General features: G+C 36.7%; 1 protein-coding gene across 1 annotated transcript in view; it reads left to right on the top strand.

Moving 5' to 3' along the window:
* LOC123322790 (bone morphogenetic protein 1-like) overlaps positions 1-26,216 on the top strand; it is a 206,672-nt gene that overhangs the window by 47,165 nt on the left and 133,291 nt on the right. The gene's annotated exons all lie outside the window — the stretch shown is intronic.

A 26,216-nucleotide genomic window follows, 5' to 3' on the forward strand; every position in this document is an offset into this window, starting at 1 on the left:
GCCTAATTATAATTTATTTAGGCCCGGTACTTTCACCTGCGAATAACTAAATTTATTCAATAGATAAATCTTATTCTTACGATAAGTAAAAATGTAGATAGTGTTATTCATCGAATAAATCTTTCCTTAAAACTTAAGAATAAGACTTTATTTGTCAAGCATGGACATAGACAGAATGTCGATAGGTCATTATTGATAGAATTTTTTAGATTCTGGTATGGTTATTCTTTGTGCAATTTTCACTAAATATTCGCTTTCTGGTTGGAATTATGACAATTTCTACAATGGGGTGTTTTATTGTACATAAGATGTCTAAAACTCTGGTGTATTCACTGATTCGATTTTCTTTTTAATTTCGAAGGGATATGGGAACAGTTTCGTTTTTCCCACTGTAGGTAGCGCTGTTTGGAATTGACAGAGCATTGTCAATTGATATTTGAAAATACTTTGAATACTTTCCTACAACTTACGAATATGGTGTATTTATAAACGATTATTGGTGTGTGAAATTGTATAAGTTTCGAGAAAGGGTGTAGAACATTCATTAGTATTGATTCATACGTCAAGATGGCGTCAAGTGAAGACGAACATAGCGACGGCGAAAGTGTTAAAAGTGATAAAATATCAAACCTACGAGAAAACAACTATAAATGTTGGAACAAGAAAGTATGCACAATTCAAATATGCATAAATTGTGATGGACTATACCATGGATCATGTGCCAAAAAAAAAATTACAAGGTAATCAATGGGAGATATATAGAATGTTGCGATATTGAAAAACCAAAAAAAACAAATAAAGAGGAAATTATGGCCCTCAAAATTGAATACTTAAGTAAGTTACTCACAGAAACACAGGAAAAGAACGAAATCCTAAAAGAATATAACTTAATTCTTAAAGAAAATAATAGATTATTAAAACAACAATTGAACAACAGTGATAAAAAAAATGAAACACAATACTCTGACATCGTCAAAACAAGAACTCAAAGAAGCAACGTCAACCAAGAAACAATAGTCCCAAAGGTAGTAGTTCAAAGATCCCATACCCCCGACAAATCTAACCAAAACAATGATAACCTGAAAATTAAACCACAACAAGAGAAGAATCCATCTAATGCACAAATCAAACATCACAATGAGGAAATATCCGAATCTAATAGAGAAACAAATACACAACATGAATCAGACTTCATAGAAGTACATAAAAGAAGACGTCACACAAAAAAAAGGTTAGGAACAGGGGAAGCCTCCGACGAAGTTATTGAATCTGGTTTTGCAGGCCCTGAAAGAAAAGTTTGGCTTAATATATATAGAGTAAACAATCATGTGACAAGTGAAATGGTTCAAGAGCATATCAAAAAACAACCTAGCTTCGAAAATGAGAATATAAGAGTAACCGAACTACAAACAAAACTGAAAAGTTTCTGTGTAACAGCCCCCCTAACTAGAAGACTAGACTAGAAGACTAGAAGACCCTATGTATGATCCATCTTTTTGGCCCCCAAACGTTGGAATAAGAAGATTTAATTTCGAAATCCATAAAAGAACTCACGCCGGAAATTTTTTTGGGTAGTAAACAGAAATAATGAACATCAACCAGACAAAACAACAAAAAATGAACCAAAAACCACTAAAATAAGTGATCAACACCAGAGGAGGTAGCATTGTGCAGTGCCACCCACGGCTGAAAATGGGAAAGGAAAACTCTCCTACTATCAACAACAAACTGAATGAATGCCTGCATTTCACAATACCCTTCCAAGGAGAGAAATTACATGTTTTCCTAGTGTATATACATCCCCATTCAAAGGTCGAGGAGACAATCTTAACAAAGGCAGCAGTATATAAATATTCAATGATTATCGGTGACTTCAATGTCAACAAAGCAAAACAAAAACAGCTCACTAAATTTATGCAAAATGGGGTATTTTCGAAATATTTGACAGCCATAACATTCATCATGGATAATAACCCAGATAGTACACCCGACCTAATCCTTTATTCCTCTAATCTAAAAAACAACATACTGGATGTTGAATTGATCCCAGACCTTGGATCAAACCACTTAGGGATGATGATAAGTCTGGACTTGAAAGAAATACCTAAAGAAATACCCAAGAAGACAATATAAAAGTTCCATGCATGCAAAATAAAAAAAGTCAATAGAGAAGTTTTGGACTTCATTAAGGATAATCATACTGTACATATTGACGGAGATTATATAAAGAATTTCAACAACACCCTATCAAATAGCATAAAAAAAAATACTCCCATATCCAGTTATCATACGGTACTTCACGAACTCCCACCATATATTATAAACCTGATAAAACTGAAAAGAAAAATGTACAGAGAATACCTGATTCAACCCCAGCCTGAATTTAAAAGAAACATCAATGAAATCAACAAAAGCATTCATATCATGGTCCAACAATACAGACAACACACTTGGATAAACGCATGCAACAAAATTAACGAAACAAAAGGAAAATCATTTTATCAAGAGGTTAACAAACTCTCGAAATACAAACAATTGCATAAGATCCCTACGCTCAAAGATAACAACAAAGAATATAGGTCAGACAAAGAGAAGGTAGAACAGTTTGCTGCCTACTTCAGAGGTGCATTCCAATATGATGGAAATATCAAATATGACTACAGCCAAGAAATCAAAGTAAACACTTGGTATGAAAGTTTATTCAAGAATGCTGACGGTACCCACCAAAATGAAAATGTCAATATTTTGGAAGAGGAATACTACGATGTCCTTTCCAAAAGTAGGAACAGTGCCCCAGGATCAGTCAATGTTCCATGGAGTATTGTAAGGAAATTAGACAAGGAAATACATGCCAAAATTATTCAGATGTATGAATACTGCTTGAGGTCCGGAGTATTCCCAGAAATATGGAAAAAGGGCACCATAATCACCATTGCCAAACACGGTACAGACCATCATAAAATACAAAATTATAGACCCATAACACTGCTGCCTGTACTGGGAAAACTTCTTGAAAGAATAATTAAAAGAAGACTGGAAGAGAAAATTAAGAACGCTATCCCAAAGAGCCAATTTGGATTCCGCTCAAAAAAGTCAACAATTCATCCTCTTACTATATTTGTATCCAACACACAAAACGCCCAAAGAACCCGGAAACAGACAGCTGCTGTTAGTTTGGACATCAACAAGGCATTCGACAGCGTGTGGCATAAGGGCCTACTTTTTAAGTTACACAAACTCAATACTCCGAACTATTTAATAAAAATGGTGAAAAGTTTTCTGGAAGAAAGGAAACTCTGTGTAAAAATCAATGAGACAACATCCACCTCATTCTCACCAGAACAGGGTACACCACAGGGTTCACCCCTTTCCGCTTTGCTCTTTAATATTTTCTGCTATGACATACCTGAGAACAATAGCAAAGATCAGTATCTCCTGCAATATGCCGATGACACCATTATAATCTCGCATGGAAAAACCGTAGCTAAGTGCATAAAGGCATTACAGCTTTACATGGACAGATTGGTAACCTGGTTTTACAAATGGAGGCTACATCCCAACCCTGAAAAATCTAAATTCATAATCTTCAACCACAAGATCAGACCAAGTTCTCCTCTAGTTCAGATAGACAGTAGAAATATAAGTCCGTCTCCGTCAATAAAGTACCTTGGCATACAAATCGACTGTAAACTAAATATGAAGCTTCAATCAAACCTCTCCAAGAAAAAAACAATTGCGAGAGCGAAACATTTCAAATGTCTCACCTACAAGAACGAAGGAATAATCATTGAAAATGCCACAAAAATATACAAAACAGTTTGCAGACCAATTCTGGAGTACGGGCATACATTATATGCAAATGCCACAAATTCGGTATTAAAAAATCTAGAGGTAAGGGAGAGAACATCTCTGAGAACAATAACACGAATGAGACACCCCCTCAATAAATTACACAATCCATCCAATGAACTACTCTACAGAAAGACCAAAATACAGCCAATAATAGAAAGACTGAAAATTTTAAATGGCAGATTTTTCAATCGGGTCAAAGAACTGGAGGATATATATGGCATGTTCCACAGAGATACAGCGAGCAACCCACTCAGAAAATTTCCAGACCAAACAATCATGGACAGTCTCACGTCCATGGCTATGTAGATCAATAAAAAATTAACCCAATTTAATATATAATAGACTAACCTTTTTTTTTTTGCTACATCGATGTATCTAAATGTACAAGGCTGAAGGACTTTGGTCGATGGCCTTTGACTGTGGTCAATAAATGACAGTTATTATTATTATTATTAATAAGCCTTATCCACCAAAATATCCAATCTATAGGAAATGCTTTGAATAAATTAGAATATGGACTGAATGAAAATAAAGAGTGCAAAATATTATGCATAACAGAACACTGGAAATCATACGAACATTTACCCACATTCCCTATACGAAATTTCAATATAGTAGGAAGCTTCTGCAGACCTGAAGGAAAACATGGAGGTTCAGCACTATATTTTCACAAAACACTTAAAAGTATTACAAGAACCAAATTACAAAAGTTTTCTCTAATTGGAGAGTTTGAATGCGCTGCAGGTGAATGGATCAGAAAGAGAGGAAATATAATCATTTTGTCAATATATAGACCTTCCGGCGGCAACATCCATACCTTCTTCTCAAAATTAGAACAAACATTAAACAAAATAATACCTGAAAACAAACAAATAATAGTAGCTGGTGATTTCAACTTAGAATTACGAAAAACAAATAGAGATGGAATAGAACTGATAAACCTTATGAGATCTTTCAACCTCAAACATGTCATAAATCAGGATACTAGAATTACGAATAAAACAAGCTCATCTATCGATAACATCTTCACAAATATCCAACATTGGGAAAGTTCAGTCATTAATATACATATGTCAGATCACACAGCACAAAAAATTATTTTTGCTACAGAAGAAGTAAGGATAAATACCATCTATCTTCAGGTTGCAGATGGCTATCGAGGTACATCGCATATTACAGACATCCATTCCACCATATTTGCGAGAGAAACTTGTTTTCAGAGGGGATGTTCATGAGGTCGCGATCAGGCATGGACAGATGCTTATGTTGCCTAGTTTTCGTTCAGCCACGTTTCAGCGCTCTTTTACGTTCAACGCTGTGAAGCTCTACAATGAGCATGCTCATGTGTATGAGTTGACCTCCGTGAGTTCGCTGAGGTCGGCATTAAGGGGACGGTTGTTGACCGAACAAAGCTGTTAAAAATGTTTTATTTCATGTACTTTATTAGAAAAATTAATTGTTTTTTTTTTTTTTTGTATGTATTTGGAAGGGTTAAGTTGAGTAGCTTATGCTAGACTTCGCCCTTGTTCTGTGAAAGGATGTATTTTTTTTTAACATTCAAATAAAGGCACTATGACTTTAGCCTTGCGGCTTTCACACTCCTCTCCAGAGGAAAATTCACTTATCCCAGATATCTCAGATATCAAAAGGATTAAGCTCTGTTGGAGCCCTTTCCAGGTTTTCGGGCTCGTGGTGGTGGTCGGGTCCGGGTCGCTCCTCGCCTCCCTGCTGTAGGTTGGATTCCTGCTCCACCCGCACTTCCTGTCGGAGCAGACGGTGTTCCTCTGCATTCCCCATGTACTTGCGTACAGTTCTCGCCGTTCCGAGCAGTACCGCTTTCTGCATGACTCTATAGATATTTTCGTCCAACTGAAGTTTCCTCAAGTTCTCTAGTAGTTTCTTCGGTATCAGGCCTGTAGATGAAATGACAATAGGGATGGTCTTGATATCTTTCAGCTTCCACTGTTTTCTGGTTTGTTCCTCGAGATCTCTGTATTTTGAAATTTTTTCAGTGTGCCTATCTAGAAGATTGGTATTATTTGGAATTGCCACGTCTATGAATAGTGCTCTGTCCTCATTCTTATTGAGCAATATGAGGTCTGGTCTATTGTGGGTTATTTTTCGGTCTGTGAGAACCGTGCGATCCCAGTAGAGCTTGTGATGTTCGTTTTCCAGCACAGCATCCGGATGGTAATTGTAATAAGGCACCTTTTTCGAAGCTAGAAGTTGGTGTTTTAGTGCCAATTCTTGGTGAAGAATCTTGGCAACAGCATCATGTCTATTTTTGTACTCCGTGCCCGCGAACTTCTGACATCCGCCGGTGATGTGCTGGATAGTTTCATGTGTCGCACAGCCATAACGGCAGCTATCGTCCGCCACTGAGGCATCCTTGGCGATGTACTTCATGTAATTTCTTGTTGGAATCACCTGATCCTGGATGGCGAGCATGAAGCCCTCTGTCTCAGGAAACAACCTTCCGGAAGTCAACCAGTAGTTCGACGCAGATATGTCGACGTAATCATGGTTGACCTCGTTCTGGTGCCTCCCATGCAAAGGTTTGCCAATCAGTTTCTGCATTTTACTTTCTGCAGAGTGTTCGACGGTTTCCAAGTGATCCTGTTGTAGCTTTAATGGTGTAGAACTATCAGCAACACAAACTACTCGATGGAGTTCTGACGAAGCTGCCTTGCTCAAGAAATATTTTCGAAGTCCTTCAATTTCCTGGGACATACGGTTGGACAAATCAACAATTCCTCTACCCCCAAGATGTCGTGGCAGCTCTGTCCGTTCTATTGAGCTTTTGGGGTGATGTTTATTGTGTCTAGTCAGCATCGTCCTTATTTTTCTCTGTAAAGCTGCTAAATCGGTGGTCGTCCAAGAGATAATACCAAATGAATAGCTCAGCGCCGAGCAAGCGTAGGTGTTAATCGCTTTTATCAGATTCTTGCTGTTAAGACCAGTTCTCATTATCCTCCTCAATCTTCGGGTGAACTCCTTCGTTAATTCTTTCTTCATCTGGGTCTGATTGATTTTTCTTGCCTGTCTTATGCCTAGATACTTGTATGTGTCTCCTTCCTTTAATGCTTCAATTTCTGCACCTTCCTTGAGTTTGAACGTACCATCTTCTATTTTCCCTCTCGTTATGTTAAGCAGTCGACATTTTTCTAGTCCAAACTTCATTTTGATGTCTTCCGAGAATCCTTCCACCATTTTCAGCATCAGTTGCATTTGTTTTTTGGTAGATGCGAAGAGTTTCAAGTCGTCCATGTAAAGGAGATGATTCAGTTTCATCATAGTTCTACTGCCGTTCTTGATGGAAAATCCGTAGTCCGTAGAATTCAATCTATGAGACAAGGGATTCAGGGCCATGCAGAACCACAGAGGGCTCAGCGAGTCTCCTTGGAAAATTCCGCGTCTTATTGGAATAGGTCCTGTTGTAATGGAGCAATCTGCTGCTTTCATTTGAAGACTAGTACGCCAGGTTGACATGGCGTTTTTCAGGAACTTAACAATATTGGGATCCACCTTGTAAATCTTCAAGATCGTCAAGAGCCATTCGTGAGGTATAGAATCGAATGCTTTTTTGTAGTCTATGTACGCAGCGTAAAGATTCCTTCGCTTGGAGAACGCTTGATTGCAGATAACTGAATCTATTATTAGTTGTTCTTTGCACCCTCGGCTGTCTTTGGTGCATCCTTTCTGTTGCATGGCGATGATGTTATTCCTTTCGCAATGGTTGTGAATTCGGTTTGAAATGCACGATGTGATTAATTTGTACATCGTTGGAAGACATGTGATTGGTCGGTACTTGGATGGGTCTTCTGTATTCCTTTGGTCTTTAGGTAACAAGTATTATTATTATAATTATTATTATTTCCGAAGATTTTATGGGCAGCAAGAAAAAGATGCATTTTTGGAAAAATTATTTAGCCAAAACTGGAACCTTGTGCGAGAGATAGATAGATCCGAAGTAAATAGACAATGGGATGTTTTTATGTCTGAGTTCATAAATATATTCAACGAGAATTTTCCCAAAAAACCATCTCTAAACAAAAAGTGAGCCTATATTCACAAAACACCTGAAATTGAAAAAATTAAAAACGAATTAGACATCCTCTTAGTCTTAAGTAGAGTGAGCCAACAACATCTCGATCTTTACCAAAAAACAAAAAAAGAATATGACAATGCATTGAAAAACCAGAGAACCAAAACATATGAGGAAAGAATGATCAAGTCAGACAATAAAGGTGAAACTATGTGGCAAATATGCAAAGAGATCACTGGCACAACAAGATCCACTGAAGATTGGCAATTGGAAGGGACTCCAGAAGAAATAGCAGAAAATTTCAACTATCACTTCAACAACACAGTAAACACCCTCCTAAATAACATATCTACAATACCTATAGATTATTCTCACATGAAGCGTATAGAGAAGTCCTTCTACCTGAGACCAACAACACCTTCCGAAATAGAGAACTTATCAAAAACCATTAAAAACAAATTCAGCAGCGGAGATGACGAAATTCCTATTATGATAGTCAAGTTATCATTACCAGCAGTCAGCAAAATATATACATACATCATAAATAATTCTTTCAAACATGGTATATTTCCAGATTCCTTGAAACTAGCACTCATAAAACCAATATTCAAAACAGGCAACCCAGAACTTCTCAACAACTACAGACCAATAAGTTTACTACCAGCATTTTCCAGAATTTTTGAAGTACTAGTCTCGACAAGATTAACTGAATACTTTAAAGAAAACAACCTTTTTCCACATACCCAACATGGATTTCTACATGGACGCTCAACACAGATAGCTATCTTTGAATTCTTGCAGTACATTTTGGAGTCACTTGAGGACAGTAAGATGGCTCTAGGTATTTTCCTAGACCTTTCTAAAGCCTATGACTCATTAAACAAAGAATATCTTCTTCAGAAATTAGAGTTTTACGGAGTGAGAGGAAACACAATTAAATGGCTTGATTCATTCATGACTAACAGAAAACAAAGAGTTACCATCACACAAAATAAAAATCAATCAATGTCAAAAATATTGATAAGAACAATAAGAATCGACCAAGGAAGCGTCATCGGCACACTCTTATTCTTAGTATACCTGAACGATCTAGGCCACATAGTACTGCAAGATGAAGGAAACATGGTGAATTTTGTCGACGACACAAATCTATTAACCAGTGCCGAGGATTTTGAAGAGCTCTCGAGACGAGCAAACCACATCTTCTTGAAATCAAGAACATGGTTCGACCAAAATAACCTAGTTCTAAATGAGGACAAATCAAAAATCATTCTTTTTGACACAAGTAGGTCAAGCAAGGAAAAATCAGATTCAGTAACCTTATCCCACTGTAACTACCCACTATCAAACTACGTCAGATTTCTGGGAGTCTACATTGATCAATTCCTCAATTGGCGTCAACACACAGAAATCATTTCAGTGAAGTTGAGTAAAACATGCTTTGCACTAAGATCAATAACCCAATATATGAATGAGAAAACCCTAAGAACAGTTTATTTTGGAAACTTTGAATCCACCTACAAATATGGAATAATTTTCTGGGGAACAATGAAAACTTAGAGAAAATATTCCTAATTCAGAAGAGAGCAATTCGAATAATTTACAAAATTAAATTTAGAGAATCATGTAGAGGAACTTTTAGATTTAGAGGAATTTTCACTGTTTATGGCCTGTATTTGTTTGAATGCCTTATGTTCTTACATAAAAATAGGAGTAGTTTCATACCTGCGAACGTAAATAGTTACAACACAAGAAATTTAAATATAATGTTTCCAACCCATAGATTAACATTAACTGAGAAGAGCGCTGCTTATATGAGCATCAGAGCTTTCAATAAATTACCAAATGATATAAAACGCATAAATAACTATAAATCGTTCAGAAATAAAGTTCAAAATCTACTGATTGCATTGGAACCATACAACCTCAGGGACTATTTTGAAGCTACTAAGTGAACTAAAAATTTTTGTGACGTCATTTCATTTAATTTTGGATTTATTGTAACTTTTCATGTAATTCGAATTTATCTGAAATAAAGAAATATCTTATTTTATCTCATCTCTTATTCAACATGTCGTTCAGTAAGTTCAGTTTTCTGTATGGACAATCAAGAACTACAGCTAAGAATTCGGTGTTGTTGGAATTTGAAACAGAAACAAATCAGATGTACGAACATTCGGGACAGATATAGCTAAGTTTTATGGCAACTTCAGCAATATTTCAAAGAAACTGTATTGGAAATACGTAATGCGAATTGTGAGCATCTATTGAGAATCAGAAATACATTAATCTATTCGAGTCTGTTCTTCAAATGTTCTTCCTGAGTAGATACAGTGAAAATTCTCTTTCCGTCAACTGAATATATTGGATATTTGACCAATCAACTGTGTTTTATTAATCATATTGAATTATCCCCCCCCTCACGAATTCAATTTGTCAAACGGAAATTATCTTGAAGAAGAATAGTAAATACTCTTTCGAACCCTTATTACATAGTGTTGAAATATTGACAGATTTGTTTTTACAATGAAAATTAAACTGTAAATCACAAATATTCCTGAACATCTGACAAAATGGGCCAGTTCATATTTTGAACTCGTTGATCGATATTCGATATCAACGCAAAACAAAATAAAACGAGAGGGTATCATTGGACTTTTTTTGGCAGAACAAGGATAGAACGAAGCAAATGACATGGTGGCGCCGCCACGAAACTGATCCCATATCCTCGATTTTCTGAAATGTTGATGCTTGCAAAAAGTGGCAAGTGCACACACCAGTGTTTAAGACATCTTAATTGTACATTAATCAGTGAAAAGTAGTAGGTGTACCGTATTTTTATAGAATTGTTATTCATCAGATAATTTCATGTGAAAGCACCGAAATAAGGCATGCTTCAAATTAAAAATTATCAGACAGATACTCATTCCCAATGTCAAAATTTATTCCAAGGTGAAAGTAACGGGCCTTAATGGGGGATAATTTCAACGATGAGGATTGTTGCGATAACTAATTTTGAAGACCGTATCGAGCACTGACTGACCCTGAAACTTCGCTTCAAAATATCCATCGATAATGAAATAACAGCGGAAATAGGGGAAGGGGCAATGTGTAATTTATCTCGAGAATATTATTCGTATCCGACACATTTCAAAGGTATTTAGTAGTTATGTTGGTAATTTTTTGTCCAAGAAAGTAGATGAACCATATTTTCGATTTACCTTAGTCTAACGTGAATTTTTAAGAACGTTACAAGTGTGTCAATGAAATTGTAAATCCATAGTAAAATTAAAATGGTGTATTTCGAAGAAGAAAGGGTGAGAATGATAAAAGTACTTTTCAGAAATAACGACTCTGCGCGAACAACTTTATTTAACGACATTCTGAAAAAAATGTATCTGCTGCTCACGTTGCGGTGTGCAACTGCTTGCCTAATTTGACGCTACAGGTTCAGTCTGAAACAAAAAGGGGGTACATGGAAGAGACGAAGCGAGGGACATGGCTGTCTGAGGTCATGTAGCATTGGCTCCGACCTTAAGTACTAGGAAATTGTCCGATGTATCTGGTATCATGAAAATCCTGCATCTTCTTGGCGTGCCCTATCCGTTCCGGACGTTGGCAATCAACAAGGCAAGCTTTATTTTGTTGGCAGCGTTCCTAAAATGCTGTACTGAAGTTTGCCCAAACCCTTTGCGGCGATTGTTTCCTTCTGCCTGGCCCTCTCTTACCCTCCATTTTGGCTTGCAAAAATAGGTGAAATACTTGGTATTTGCTCTTTCTCATTGTGTGCCCAAAGTAATGAAGCATCCGCTGGGATTACAATCTCTGTGCTCTTTTGCATTCGCCTTAGCACTTCTACATTGGAAATGTTATCTGTCCATGATATTCGAAGGATTCTGCGGTAGGTCCACATTTCGAAAGCTTCCAGCCTACTAAGTAGTACTTCAGTGAAGGTTCAGGCTTTCATGCGGTAGAACAGAACTATATTAACAAACTGATTACTGAGTTTCAAGAATGCCGATCGGGGTTTTTCTATGCGGCTACGTATTTTCATGGCTTGATCCCAGTTGGCATTTACTAGGGTGCCCAGGTAATTATATTTTTCTACCCGTTCAATGGAATTCACTCCTAGGTTAAGTATACACGGTGGTGGGGAGAAAATCCTTAAACAACCAAAATTACATCCTTGTAAAATAAGATTGGTTAAGGAACTGAATGAGGTTCTGTGAAGTGGTCGGTGAAATGATTAACGGTAATCAAAAATACTTACCTATTCGATATCTGCTTATCGGACGAGTGTTCATTTTACCTTAACACACTGTCGGTATTGGATAGATGAAAATCCAAGTTTATTTCGTGAGGTACCTTGGCAGTGCATACTCAGCTTCCACAAAAATAAAATGTTTGGGCGGGTATTCATGGAAATCTAACTGGCCAAATTTATTCATTAAATCTCGAAAACCCATAATGTAAATTCATAGTACAATAAATAATCTTATAAACTATATATTCTGAACTCCCAAATTTATTTCATACAGGTTTCGGCGGTTAAGCCATTATCAAAGCCATCTGAAGAAGATTATGAACATTAAAAATGAACCAAAGTTGCCCGAATTAAGTTGTTTTAGTTGTTAAAATATTTGGAAGAACCAAAATCTGAAAGGATGGTAACTTACTTCATGAAACATCGAGTTCAAGTCAGATAATGGAATAATCAACAACTCTGGTTCGAGCCGAGAGAAAATATTAAATGTTCAAGAAAACAAACCAGTTTAAAACTACACTGCGCAAAAAAATTAACGCACATTATGGAAATCTCAAATTTATTCTACAACTGAAGGTGTTCTCAATGATAATTATTTTTATCAGAATTATGCATGCATATGTTATCCACTTTCAACGGTTTTCTTCAATACAGATGTTTTTTCCCAGCAGGAATAAAAAAAGATGATATTATCAGATTTTGAATGTATTCTCCATTCTAAAATCAGTTGTTCTCGATCAATTCTAGTGATCAATAGTTTTTCTTTCGTTTGATTTTCTACACTCGATCGCTATGCAACGCGAAACACGCAATTTGACCCAAGAGGAATGTGCCCAAGCGGTAGTTTTGCGAGAAGAAGGGTGGACATACACAAGAATGGCAAAAAGGTTTGGAGTTTCCCATACAAGTGTGTCCAGAATGCTGAGGCGATTCAGGGAGACAGATATGAATGTCCGAAGACCAGGACAGGGTAGCCACGGGTAACAACTGCCATTCAAGAACGTTACTTGAGAGTTTCTTCGTTGAGACAACGGTTTGCAACCGCTCGCCTCCTTCAAATTCAGCTTGAGCAAACTCATGAGGCGCAAATTAGCACTCAGACAATAAGAAATCGCCTCAGAGAATATGATTTAAGGCCTCGTGTCGCGACAAGAGGCCCAGCTCTTACCCCAGCCCATCGAAGGGCGCAATTGTATTTTGCGAGAGAGCATATCCATTGGGAAGAGGCCGATTGGGAAAGAGTTCTCTTCACAGATGAGTCTAGATCACAGATGAGTCTCATCATAGATGAGCCTCTACTATTGTGATCGACGTTCCCTTGTATACAGACGTCCACATGAAAGATATGCTCAGTGCAATTTCCTGAATACTACTGGTTTCGGGGGAGGATTTATTATGGTATGGGGTGGAATATCTTTGACTGCTCGCACAGACCTAGTGGTCGTTGATAATGGAGCTATGAATGCTGATAAGAATATAAGGAACATTCTTGAAGAGCATGTAGTGCCATTTACCCCATACATTGGTGAAAATTTCATTTTTATGGACGATAATGCCAGACCCAATCGTGCGCGCATCGTTCAGGAGTGGAATGGAATGGCCAGCAAGAAGTCCAGATCTCAATCCGATTGAGCAGGTTTGGGACAACCTCAATAGAAGGCTGAGAAGTTCAGCTACTCTTAATGACTTAGGAAACCAACTCGGAGAAATCTGGGAAGGATTAGTTCAGAACATTTTAAGATCACTCATTTTGAGTATGAACCGTCGTTGCCGAGCTGTAATTAACGCAAGGGGTGGAAATACCAAGTATTAAATCACTTATCAGCATTTCAGTATTTTGAAAATTGTTCATTTCTCTTCTTTCACATAAGATTCAGCGAAATCCTGAATTTTTCTTCCATTTATTGTGTCTTGTTTCGTTCAAAACCTTCCCGAGAGAACATAAAAAATAAATATATAATAAAATAATAAATTATAAAGTCAATGTAGAGTTAACTTTCATTAAAATTGAGATTTTCAGAATGTGCGTTAATTTTTTGCGCAGTGTACATTCAATTTCGTAAATCAAAAAATCCTGTGATTGAAACTGGCCGCAAATGAATAATTGAAAACACAACATGGGTTATGTCACCGAAAAGGAATGGAAAACATAGAATTATTTTTCCTTTTCTGAAGTGATGGAACTATCATAGCTAAAATCAAGTCCAAAAATTTTTGCCGTTCAAATTAATACAATCAAAAGACTCTGACAATAACAATTACAAACAATCTAAAATAATTAAAGGCGCAAAAAAAAACGATGACAAACAACATCAGGAAAAATCATTGAGTCTCATAAAACACTGGGGGTTTTAACTTTATCGAGCAGCCTAAAGAACACTTGAAAACTGTTGACCATAGTGGAATTGAGGGAATGTTCATGTGTTTATATATTTCCACATCCTCCAGTACTTCCAGTCTTTTCCCAAAATCACAATTGAGAAGCAATCTAACATCTTCTTTATCAAAATTATGATTCTCAACTCTTAGTGACAACTGACAACTTCACAAGGAAGTACTATCCGAAGATTTGCTCAAATGATCCAAATTATGATAATTGCACTAAGCGCCCCTCTCTATCACGAGATAGATAAAGATATTCTCAATAGAGTAAGATATATTTTTATGAACACTTTTATTAAAACACCAAAATCTTCTCTCTTTCTCGATGTAAACAAATCAGGATTTATTAGCTATTTACTTGCGAAAATTAAATTGAAACCTCCAGAAATTCCCAATAAACCACACAGTTCATTTTATGAATATTAGGTAAGTGTGCCATTGTATCAGTTGCATCACTGAACTCTTTGATGAGGCGAATCTCACATACCCGCTTATGTCCTACATCTGTTCTCTATTCAAAGCGAGTAGGTTTGAGATTTACGTCCGGGCACATTCAATATATTCAGATTTCAACTAGAATCTCGTGCCTCCCTTCCCACACAAAAACCCATTTCGCGTATGGTTCTCAGCCTTTTCCGTCTCCCCAAAGAGAATATTGTACGTGTGTATCTCCCTCAATTTGCTCAATTTGAATATGAATAACAGGAATTGTTTCTCCAGAGAAAGAACTATATTTCCATTGTCAAAGGATACGCTCCTTGTGACGAAATACGTTCCTGGAAAATTGAACAGGATCTGTCGAATTATAGGCCAGCTTGTCAATTGTACATAATAACGAAACGAAATGTTCAACTTGATATAAGATTTGCTCTTGTTCCGAGTAAAGTTTCAAGTTTTACCGTCACCAATCGAAATGTATTTTGTTCAATTGCAGAATCTTGCAGAAATCCAGAAATGTATTCGAGTACAAAAAAGACCGTGATCGGTTCTCCGACAACCTATATCTTCAGAATATTTTCATGAGTCTATATATAATCCCGCAATCTTATTATTATCAAACTTCAACGTATCCTTCATCCATGGGAAATTCTTTTCATTACTGTTTTACTTTCATAAATGATAGCTGATACTGAAATTTTTTTCTCGTTTACCACATTCTGAGTATAAATCTTCGTACCTCATTAATTTAATATGAGAAGACTTTTTATTGAGTTGCGTGCATACACTGCAATCTGGTGGTTATCTGATAGTTATATGTTTTCTTAACTCAAAAGAAGTCGCTCAGTTGCAATCTTTTCACGTTAAGTCAAATAGCGTTAATAAATAACAAATTATAAAAACAAGGCTCAATAGGAGATCGCAAATACTCGAGTCCTGCGCGTTGCAATAACTTTAAAATGCTAATTCACTGACATGACTAACTCGTGAAAGCCTCTTTTGCACTTCCAGTGACTCATTTATTAAATAAACAACGTTTAGGCACAAAAGTTATTTTAAATTACCTTATTTATACTTTTAAGTGTCATCTATGCTACGAAACTGCAAACGGATACAGCTCGGTCAACTGAACTTAACGATACACATGCAGAAAAAAGTCTTATTGCGGGCCTGGTAAGGAGATGAATATTAAGAGATTGAAGTGAACGAAATAAGTCTTATTTTTCCCATGGTTTTATCGAATTTGCTCTATTTTGAAGCTTTTCATGATTGAATCTTACTATAATTCTCATGGAAATTATCAATTTATCTTGACTCAAAATAATAACAAATAGCTATTATTACAACTAGGGAAATATGAACAGTATATTTCCCGTGGTGTAATCAATAGTTTTTTTTCTGATTGAAATAATCTGTTATGGGGAAATCATTGTTAGATTGTATATTTTTGTAATAATTAAATTTTTAACGTTGCTATGGGCCATGTTTCTGAAAATCATGGTTGAGTGGTTTCATTTTGACGTCTTGTCAGAAATAAAATTATTGAAATAATGTCGAACTACGTCGAAACTCAATCGGCAAAAGCCCGTGAATCTTTGGTTCCGGCCAAATCTCAAGCTGCCTACAGTAGAGAGTACGATTGCTTTCAGGAGTGGAAAAGAAAAAATTTGGTGGATGGTGTGAGCGATAATATTTTGTTAGCATATTTCCAAGATTCGGTATGTTGCTTTGATTCTTGTTATTCTTGATGTATGATTAATTCATTCGATCCCCAGTCGCAGAAATATTCACCAAACACGTTATGGCCGAAACTTTCGATGTTAAGATCAATGCTACATTTGAAGGAAAAAACTGATGTCAAATTATTCGATGAAGTCGAAGCATTTGTTAAGAACAAAAATAAAGGATACGTTCCTAAAAAATCAGCAGTGTTGTTCCGGGAGCAGCTCAAGACATTCTTGAGTGAAGCTCCTAATGACGTTTTTTTGATGTATAAGGTAAAAGTTTCATTTTGATTTCCTCTGTTGATAAGATTTTTACATTCACAATTTTGAAGGTTGTTTTAATAATGGAAATCTTTGGCGCCTGCAGAACACAAGAGCTGGTGAATATGCTATCTTCAGATATCGAAGATCGTAGGTCGGTAATCATAATTAAAGTCTCGAAAACTAAGAATGATACAAACAGAATATTCAGTATAATTGATGAAGAAGATCTGGGTGCTGCTCGTTTGGTGCGGGAGTATTCGGCGTTGCGTCCGCAAGGCGTTCTTAGGTTCTTCGTAGCTTATAGAGATAAAAAGTGTACTCTTCAGCCTGTCGGCAAAAATACCTTCGGAAAAATTCCGAGTAAGGTTGCTGAATGGTTGGGATTAGATAATCCGAAAATGTATACAGGCCATTGTGGAAGACGAACATCCGCGACTTTGGTTGCCGATGCGGGAGCCTCAATGACAACACTCAAGAGACATGGTGGTTGGAAAAGTTCGTCTGTTGCAGAAGGCTATCTGGCTGACAGTATGCTGTACAAAAATAAGGTAGCGAAGATGATAGCAGGTGTGGAGGGAGAGCCATCTGCAGCATCACAGTCTTTGAAGACCGTTTTGGGAGAATCGTCCGAGACTGCTGCTGCACGGAATGTTCTCAAGAAAACTGTAGTCTCGTCGACGAATAACTATGAACAAGATATTTCTTCTTCCTTTGTATCTGGTGGAAAAACTTTCAGTGGAAATTTCAACAACTGCAGTTTCCATTTTGTTACTAAATGAAGAAATAAAATATGATTTGACTTTTTGAAAGAAATATGATTTGACGTTTCATATTTCCCTAGGGAAATATGAGTGTGTTATGACACATGGTAACTAGGGCGATATAGCTCAATATTGGGTCGATCAGAAAAAAAAATTAACTTAATTTTAATAATATATAATAGATTTTATAAAAAAAAATAAAACAAAACTCTACTGCTTATAACAATTGTTCAAAATGTCTAGCTCCTTGTTCAGTACATTTGACACATCGTTTCCTTACTGAATCTACAATTCTGCAAAGTTCATAGCGTTTCTGACTCATTTGTGCACAACACAATTTTTTCTGTCGACGAGCTCCTCTCGAGTCTCAACGCGTATTTCATATACCTACTTTCTCTTTAAAATATTCCAGACCTAAAAATCCAGAGGCGTAAGGTCGGGGCTCCTTGGTGGCTATCTTACTGGACCGTACCTTACAATCCATTGCATCCCAAAATATTCATTCAATAGATCTCGTACATTACGACTATTATGTGCTGGGGAGCCATCCATTTGAAACCAGATATTTCGTCTGTTAGACAGGGCCATTTCATCCAATATGTCTTTTAAATTGCTTTGGTTTAATCTCATGATGAATCCTCAATTTAGAACCAATTCGATGAGTACTTGTTGCGGGCTCCTCCGGGACAATTTGAAGTATAACAGGTGCATGCTGGCTTTGCTGACTATTTCGACCACCTTCTCTGATTCGCAAACCACCGAATGAGCCTAATCGTCTATTAGGAAAACGTAAACCGTACTCTCGAACCGCTGCGCGAACATTTCCATTCGCATATCCATAAATGAAAAACATATCGCTACATTTGGAATTTTTCGACTTTTACGTTCTTATCTTGTTAGCCATGATAATATGGCAGAGGATAAGCAGCTAGCAAAAAAGTTGATATGCCATTCGAAAGTACATTAATTGAGGTATTTATTTACTGAAAAGAAAACATGTGTATAATTATTAATTTTCCATCGATAAAACCATTGGAAAAATAGAACTAATTTTGTTCACTTCAGACTCGTGATATTCATTTCCTTACCACGCCCGCAATAAGACTTTTTTCCGTACACAGACTCTCTTATCTCGTAGCAAATTTAATGCCGTTTCCGAATATGTGGTCAGATTTGACGAGGCCACAAGGAAAATTGAATAATGATTGAGTTTATGAAAAAACTTGAAGTATTTCGTGGAATCAAGAAATGTTAAATTGAAGAATAACCGTCAAAATTACGACCATGTGTTATATGACATTTTTTGTTGCAAATCACTCGTCGGATTCATCCTTGAAGTTTGGCCACTTTAAAAGTAGACACCCTGTATACTTCACAACATATAATTAACCACATATATCTTAATCTGACACGCTCGAGTATGTACAATGATCGTTTTTTTCAATATTCTGATACGCTGTCCTAAACAATTCCCCCTATATACAGATTTAATTTTTGGTAGAGGTACTCTACAGGGTCCAAGGTATCTCACTTTTCATTAATCCGACACGCTTGAGTATATCCCGAATTTTCCTCTTGGGCACCCAACTATTATAAGTATTCGCCTTCCCGGTAGATTCACCTTTTCGGGCTCGTGCCTTAGCTCGGTTCACCTGGGGCCTCCTCGAAATCCATCTCGGGTTTTCGGCCCCTGCGCGGTCCACCTCAGATGTAGCTCGGGCTTCCGGCCCTCGCGAAAAGAAAAAACACATTTGATTTAATCGATGTTCGATGCTTTTCCTTCGATGGCAAACGGAATAATGAATTCCAGAGATGACAAAAATTCCACCTTTTTCTTATGCATTTTTCGGGTATTTGGAGGTCGTTTTAAGTTAGCAAAAGTGTCAACTGAGCATAATTCGGTCCTTCCTGAGAAAACATAGCCGGTCAGGAATCGCCGAAAGGATTTCGTGCGATCTCCCAAGCTGCCAACATTTCGATGTCATGTGTTTCTTATCCGTTTTGTATATGGACTAGTAAGCCCGTTGATCTAATTTTTTGGGCTGATTCGCCTCAGATGTAGCTCGAAATTACGGCCCTCAATATTCGCCTCGAACGTGACTCTCACACGTCACATACGTGACACTTGTACTTCGTCACAGAGATGACACTTGATGCATAAGAGACATTTTTTGTGAACTAATTACTTTTCGATGATTTTCCGGGTATTTTGGAGTCATTTTAGGCGGGGGCCAAATTGTCAACTGAGCACTATTCGCTTCTTCGTGATAAAACTTTCAAATTTCAATAAACCATTCAAAGAGAAGAAGTTCCCACAAAACTACAGACCGATAAGTCTACTGTCGGCGTTAGGAAAAGTAGTAGAAAGAATTATATCCACGCGGTTAAATGAGGAAATCGAAAATCTGAAACTAATACCACCAGAACAGTTCGGATTCAGAAGAGAGCATTCAACAGAGCAACAATTATTAAGGCTCACTGAATACATTACAGAGGGATTCCAAAATAAACAAGCTACAGGTCTTGTTTTACTAGACGTCGCCAGAGCTTTCGACAGAGTATGGCATGAAGGATTAATATATAAGATGCAAGTTGATCAGGAATTATCACAAAAATAGGAGATTTTACGTCAAAGTGGGAGGAGAATGCTCCTCAACAAGAGATTTAGAGGCTGGAGTAGCCCAAGGATCAGTACTTGGGCCACTTCTGTATAACATATACATCCACGATATTCCGAAAAATCCAAGAACCCTGCTAACGTTATATGCTGACGACACAGGCATAGCAACTCGACACCGCAACCCAGAAGTAATAGAACGAGTTCTACAAGAAACGATAGACGAAACAAATGACTGGTGCATAAAGTGGAAAATCAAGCTCAATGGACAAAAGAGCCAAGCAATATTACTGCAGAAGAGAAGACTGCGAGCCACGACGAATCAAGAAGTTGACGGCGAAGAAATGGACTGAAAAAATGAAGCCAAATATTTAGGAATCAAGCTTGACAAAGGACTGACTTGGGAAAGTCATATCAAACAAGCAATCGACAGAACGAAAGCAGCGATGAATAGACTCTACCCTCTGATAGGAAGAAGAAGCCACATGTCGAAAGAGACAAAATTGAAGATAATCATAATCAAAGCCGTTGCTAGGCCTAAACTGACTTATGGATTAGTTGCCTGGGGTTTCGCGGCAAACAGCCATATCAAAAGAATTCAGGCCACTGAAAACAAGCTGCTACGATGTGCAATAGATGCACCTTGGTTTGTCAGGAATAGACAGATATATAGGTACCTAAAATGGTAAACCATAACGGAATTCATGAACAGAAAAGCAGAGAAATTATTCGAAACAGCGAAAAACCATGCGAATAAAGAACTCAGGAGACTAGTGGACTACGACCCAGAGGAAGACAAAAGGAGAATGCAAATTTACCGAAGGAGACCGAGAGATCAACAGAAAAGATATTAAAATAAGAACTGAAACTTATAGATAAATCCAATAAAGTGTTATCCAACAGAGGATAAACAGATAAATCCCAGCACGATAGTGTGCGAGAAGAAAACCGACTAAGAGATGAACGGTTTATAGCCAAATGCCCGGAACCGAAATTTAAGAAGCAGTTAAGGGTTTTTAGTGGGTATCGAGCTCAGGAGAGTGAGAATCCCCACACATGTTTCCCCTCAGGAGAGGGTGGTTCGTTTGACTTGCAGATTTTCCCCCTGCTACACAAAAATGTTTTCGGAAATTATTTCAGGCTACTTTTCCGTCCCCGAACTTGACTTTCTATACCTCTAAGGAAAGGACCTCTGTCGATCTAGGGAACTCGGCCTTCGCCCTCCTACCCCCTTTGAAAATTTCAAGAACTTGGACACTTGGTGACCCCTACGTTGCGTGTATTGACATATTTGAATGAATACAGACGATAACGATAATTTAGAGATAACATTTTGAAACTCCTGGATAAAGTACAGTTTTCTACTGATAATAAACTATTAAGAGGATTTTGATAGTTTCGGAAGCTTGCCTCATTAAAATTATGGCCAAATTGGCGAGTATCCCTCCGAACAAACAACAATGAATGAACCGTTGCATTCAATATGATATAATGAATGAAGAAAATTCAATAGTATCAAAATTAATATATGATAGTCAATTTCAACCCTTATTTTCCTGAATTGGATCTTATATCAAAATGGATGGTTCATACCATGAAAGAGGAGAAAAAGTTCATTTGTCCCACCATTTTTATTACGAGTTTGGGGCAACTAGTATCCAGACTTTTCATTATCTAAGTTAGATTCATAATATTGAAGCAAGTCTTTCGAATTTATTATAAATAATAAAATATATTTTTCGACCACCAGTTGTACATCGTTTTATCGTATACCTTTTCCACGTTTCAACGTTCCATTGATGTTTTTGGAAATGAAACCATCATTATGGAAAAAAAAATCGCATGAACGCGATAACATGTAATTCCATTCCATCAAATTACATTCGAAGCAAATCGTATTTTCTGCTTGGAAACGCTCGCTTGTTGACACAACCCGCAGAAACAACGAAAATATTCCTCGCCTCACATTTCTGCACGATTTCCTGCTGAATATTCAATATTTGGTTAACGATTAGGAAAATCTGCTTGTAGATATTGCCTTCGTGTTGTAGGTTTATTGAAAAAATGGTATTTCAATTATTCTATGGAAATTCGCCTGAGCGATCAGTCTTTATTGTTAGAGAATTCTAATAACTGAACATAATCTAATAAAATTTTCTGAAGTATACTAGGATTAGCAAGTAACGAATGTCGACGAATTTCTTGCCGCCTGAAGTTCCTTCTAAGGACACATCATGCCGCTTTGAAGTAGCTTTTATGATTCAAGAATCCATAGAGAGGATAATGGAGAGAAGAGAGAAGGAGAACGATCGCTGCTTTGAAACCACAGATTATATTAGTGTAAGAATGGTTTGGCATCGGAAGGAAGAGGAGAAGAGATAAAATTTCAGAGTGCATTTTTGAGAAAAAAATGGAGAAAAACCCTACCTCAAGAATCGACTCGGAATCCATTTGTGTGTCAAGAGCACTATTGCGATGAAAATATCAAAAAAGATGATGGATTCATTATGAACGAAATCAAGATTGTCATTCCTCGTGAGAAGTGGACCCTACTGAATAAGGTTATTCTTGAAAAACTTTGTTGGCATAACATAATATATGGTTATGCCGCCTCAGAAAGCATATGATGAGGCCATTGCAAGTCTGCGCAAAGAAAGTCTAGGACAAGAGTCCTTTAGGAGGAACGAAAATATAGGCTCCTTGAAGCTCTCTCAGATATTAGAGTTTATTGGAGCTCCGGAGCTGGAGGGCCACCTGTAGATAGCGCAATCGCTAGAACAGCTCTGATGGGGGGCACAATAGACCTTGAGGTCGCAGGGAAACGTAACCCCCTTTTAAACTATAAACTATTAAACAGGATGTTTCCAAATTAGACGTGAACCTTGTAGGAGGTGTTATTATCACTCATTTGCTGTCGTTTGAGCCATATTTATTGATAACCAAAAATCAACAGTTTCCGAGATGTTTGAGTTCTTATGTTTTCAAAAAATTTCTCTGCTTACTTAATTTTTCGTCAATTGTTTCAACGTTGACCAAGTTTGATTATAATTTTGGATTATTTTCAACAGAAAAAGGTATGATACGCATGAAAAAACCAAAACCATCCACAATTTGTGGAGAGAATAGACGAAGCAACGATAAGATTGAAAGTAAATTTCAGGCGTAACAACTGAAATAAATTAGAAAGAGGGCACGTGCTTAAACAAGGAATGGTGGAGGTCATTTCGAATATAATTTATGAATACATTTTCTAATGAAATTTTGTGTTTAATTGCAATAAAAAAATATTTAATCCATTACTTTTCTCTCTTTGCTTCTATCCCCTTTTAAATCAGAATCTGCTGAAACGCAAACTTTTTTAGGAAATGAAGAAAGAATTAGGCAAGTTTTTAAAAAATTTTTTTCATAGGTACATAAATTTTGGAATTTGAAAGTTGCAGGCAAATTGATATTAGAAATTGATTTTCCTTTTTTCATATACCAACTTTTTAATCATACTAATTTTTCTTCAACATTTAATACAGGATTGGCTTTTTTCATACGTATCATATCTTTCTCTGATGAAAATAATCCAAAATTATAAATGAAGTCAAGTGAGAAATTTTGTGAAAAACACAAGAACTCAAATATCTCGAAAACTGTTGATTTTTGGTTAACAATAAATATGGCTCAGACGACAGCAAATGAGTGATACTAACACCTCCTCCAAGGTTCACGTCTATTTGGAAACACCCTGTATATGGTTTATAACGGTTCTCAGCTGGATATCAGAATCTACTCTAATAGTGATAAATCTGAGATTGCTAACTTTTGTTCTCTTGATATGTTCTACTCCTCACTGCGAATGTATGTAATGTTGAAGATTACATTAAACCAACTAACATATCCTGTTTTCAATTAACAATGATGAACATATGTAGGTATAATTTTTTTAGATTTATTTTTGAATTTCATTGATTTCGTCATTAACTAGGAATGAATGAAGCTGATTACTTAGTCCCCTTATTAATGTGAACTGTATTTTATTGCATATATAGGGTGTTTCATTGGTGAATGAACATACAGTAACCTGAGCTAGAGCTACCCTAGGCGAGTCCAAAAAATCTATATATGATAGGTCTAATCAATTCCATAACCGAGATACAGGGTGCTTCATGTATTCACCTAAAATTTCAATTTCTCATAACTTTTGAACCCACCAGTATAGTCAAGATTCAAATGTTAGTTTTCTTCAATTAAATGGATTGCTTCAGTAAGATGATGAAATTAGCAATAGCAATTGAACATATTACTTTATTTTAATAATACTCAATTTGAACTGAACCTTTAAACATATTTGTATGCATATAACCCATTGTGGATGCTGTTTGATCCTCCCTTATTACAACCCTGTTGTAGAGAGCATTGCACCATATGCTGAAAATTTGTGTAGGCGAATAAAAAAGATGATATGCTCCGTAGACTCAATTTACTGCAGACAACATGATAAAGCTAAATATCAGGCGTGTTGGCGTCCTCAATATAATATCACACAGAAAGGTCAAATGTGAACAAGATCCCTCAGGTAATGGATAGCCTGCGGTAAAAGGATCATGCCCACCAACATGAACGCGTAACAAACGTAGGAACAAGATCACAAAGGAAGAAACTGAAACTGAATTTCCCATTAACTTAAAATGGAGATATATGAAAGAAGAAGGTATAGCAAAGGAGGTGCAATAGGCAATCGGAATCACCACTCCAAAAATCCCTCATTCGTTCTATAGTACAAACATCTGCGACACTTTGGAGAAAATGAATTACCGGCAAAATTCCCCAGTTTTTAATCCTCTATTTTATCATCAATGGAGATACTCTTTCGTATCTAATATAACATAAAACAACATAACAACATAAAATAACATAACATGAGGCTTTATTTCAGATGAAACTACAAGTGAAACTACAACAAATTGTAAATTTAAATCGGCGTCCAGGAGCAATAGTTAGCAACCAAAGGTATAGCATATGGGCTCCAAGAATTGCACTTCGAATCTTGCAGTGTGCTCTCTGAAATTCTTTCATGGACTCCTCTAAATGGCAATAACAACTGTTTCCCCTAACTTGCTCCTATAAACTTAAACATTCGTTGCTGTGGTTTCAGATCTGTACACTCAGGGCCAATTTCGCCAAAGATATAAGGAGATTAGGAGTAACACGCGAAAACTCGCCTATTTATGTCGATGACGGATATTATTAATATTAATAACTTGAAAGTTGAAATGGAGTGTTCAGTGATAGAGATAAAACAATGGTGGGAAGAGATTCCCTCCTCACTTCATTTCATAGAAAAAATAGCTATTAATGTTGGAAACAGGAATTTTAATCTGATTTTTAAGTAAGCGGAGTAGGATTCTCATTTGGTGGAATTGGCCCTTATTCGAACTTTCTTCACCCAGAACTAACGTGTTACTGGAGCCACCCTTACATCCATGTGCTCTGATTATTATAGGATCTCCAATATCTGTGACATTCATTTTCATAAATTATCTGTGATTTCTAGTTAATCATTGGGATTTGTGAGTGCAAATTTTCTCTTTACTTTATTATTGCCCACAGCTCATGATTTCAGTTGATTATTAATGTACTTAGTGTTACTATTTTGACTCTAGTTCTTCATATAATTCTTGCAACTGGGTTACACCTTGTGGAAATAAATCCTTATTAAATTGATCCACACTATTCGGTTTGATTCTCAAGAGGGGGCGAAATATCTTCTTCTCGAAAATTTTCTGATTATCGTCAGCTCTGATGTTAGTTGGGATTTTGTTGAAGAATTCAATATAAGTGTACTTAGGGTCTTGTTCTGTTGCTCTAAAGTCTAACGGCC

The sequence above is a fragment of the Coccinella septempunctata genome, chromosome 1 (assembly GCF_907165205.1).
Source record: "Coccinella septempunctata chromosome 1, icCocSept1.1, whole genome shotgun sequence".
In the NCBI taxonomy this organism is placed as follows: Eukaryota; Metazoa; Arthropoda; class Insecta; order Coleoptera; family Coccinellidae; genus Coccinella; species Coccinella septempunctata.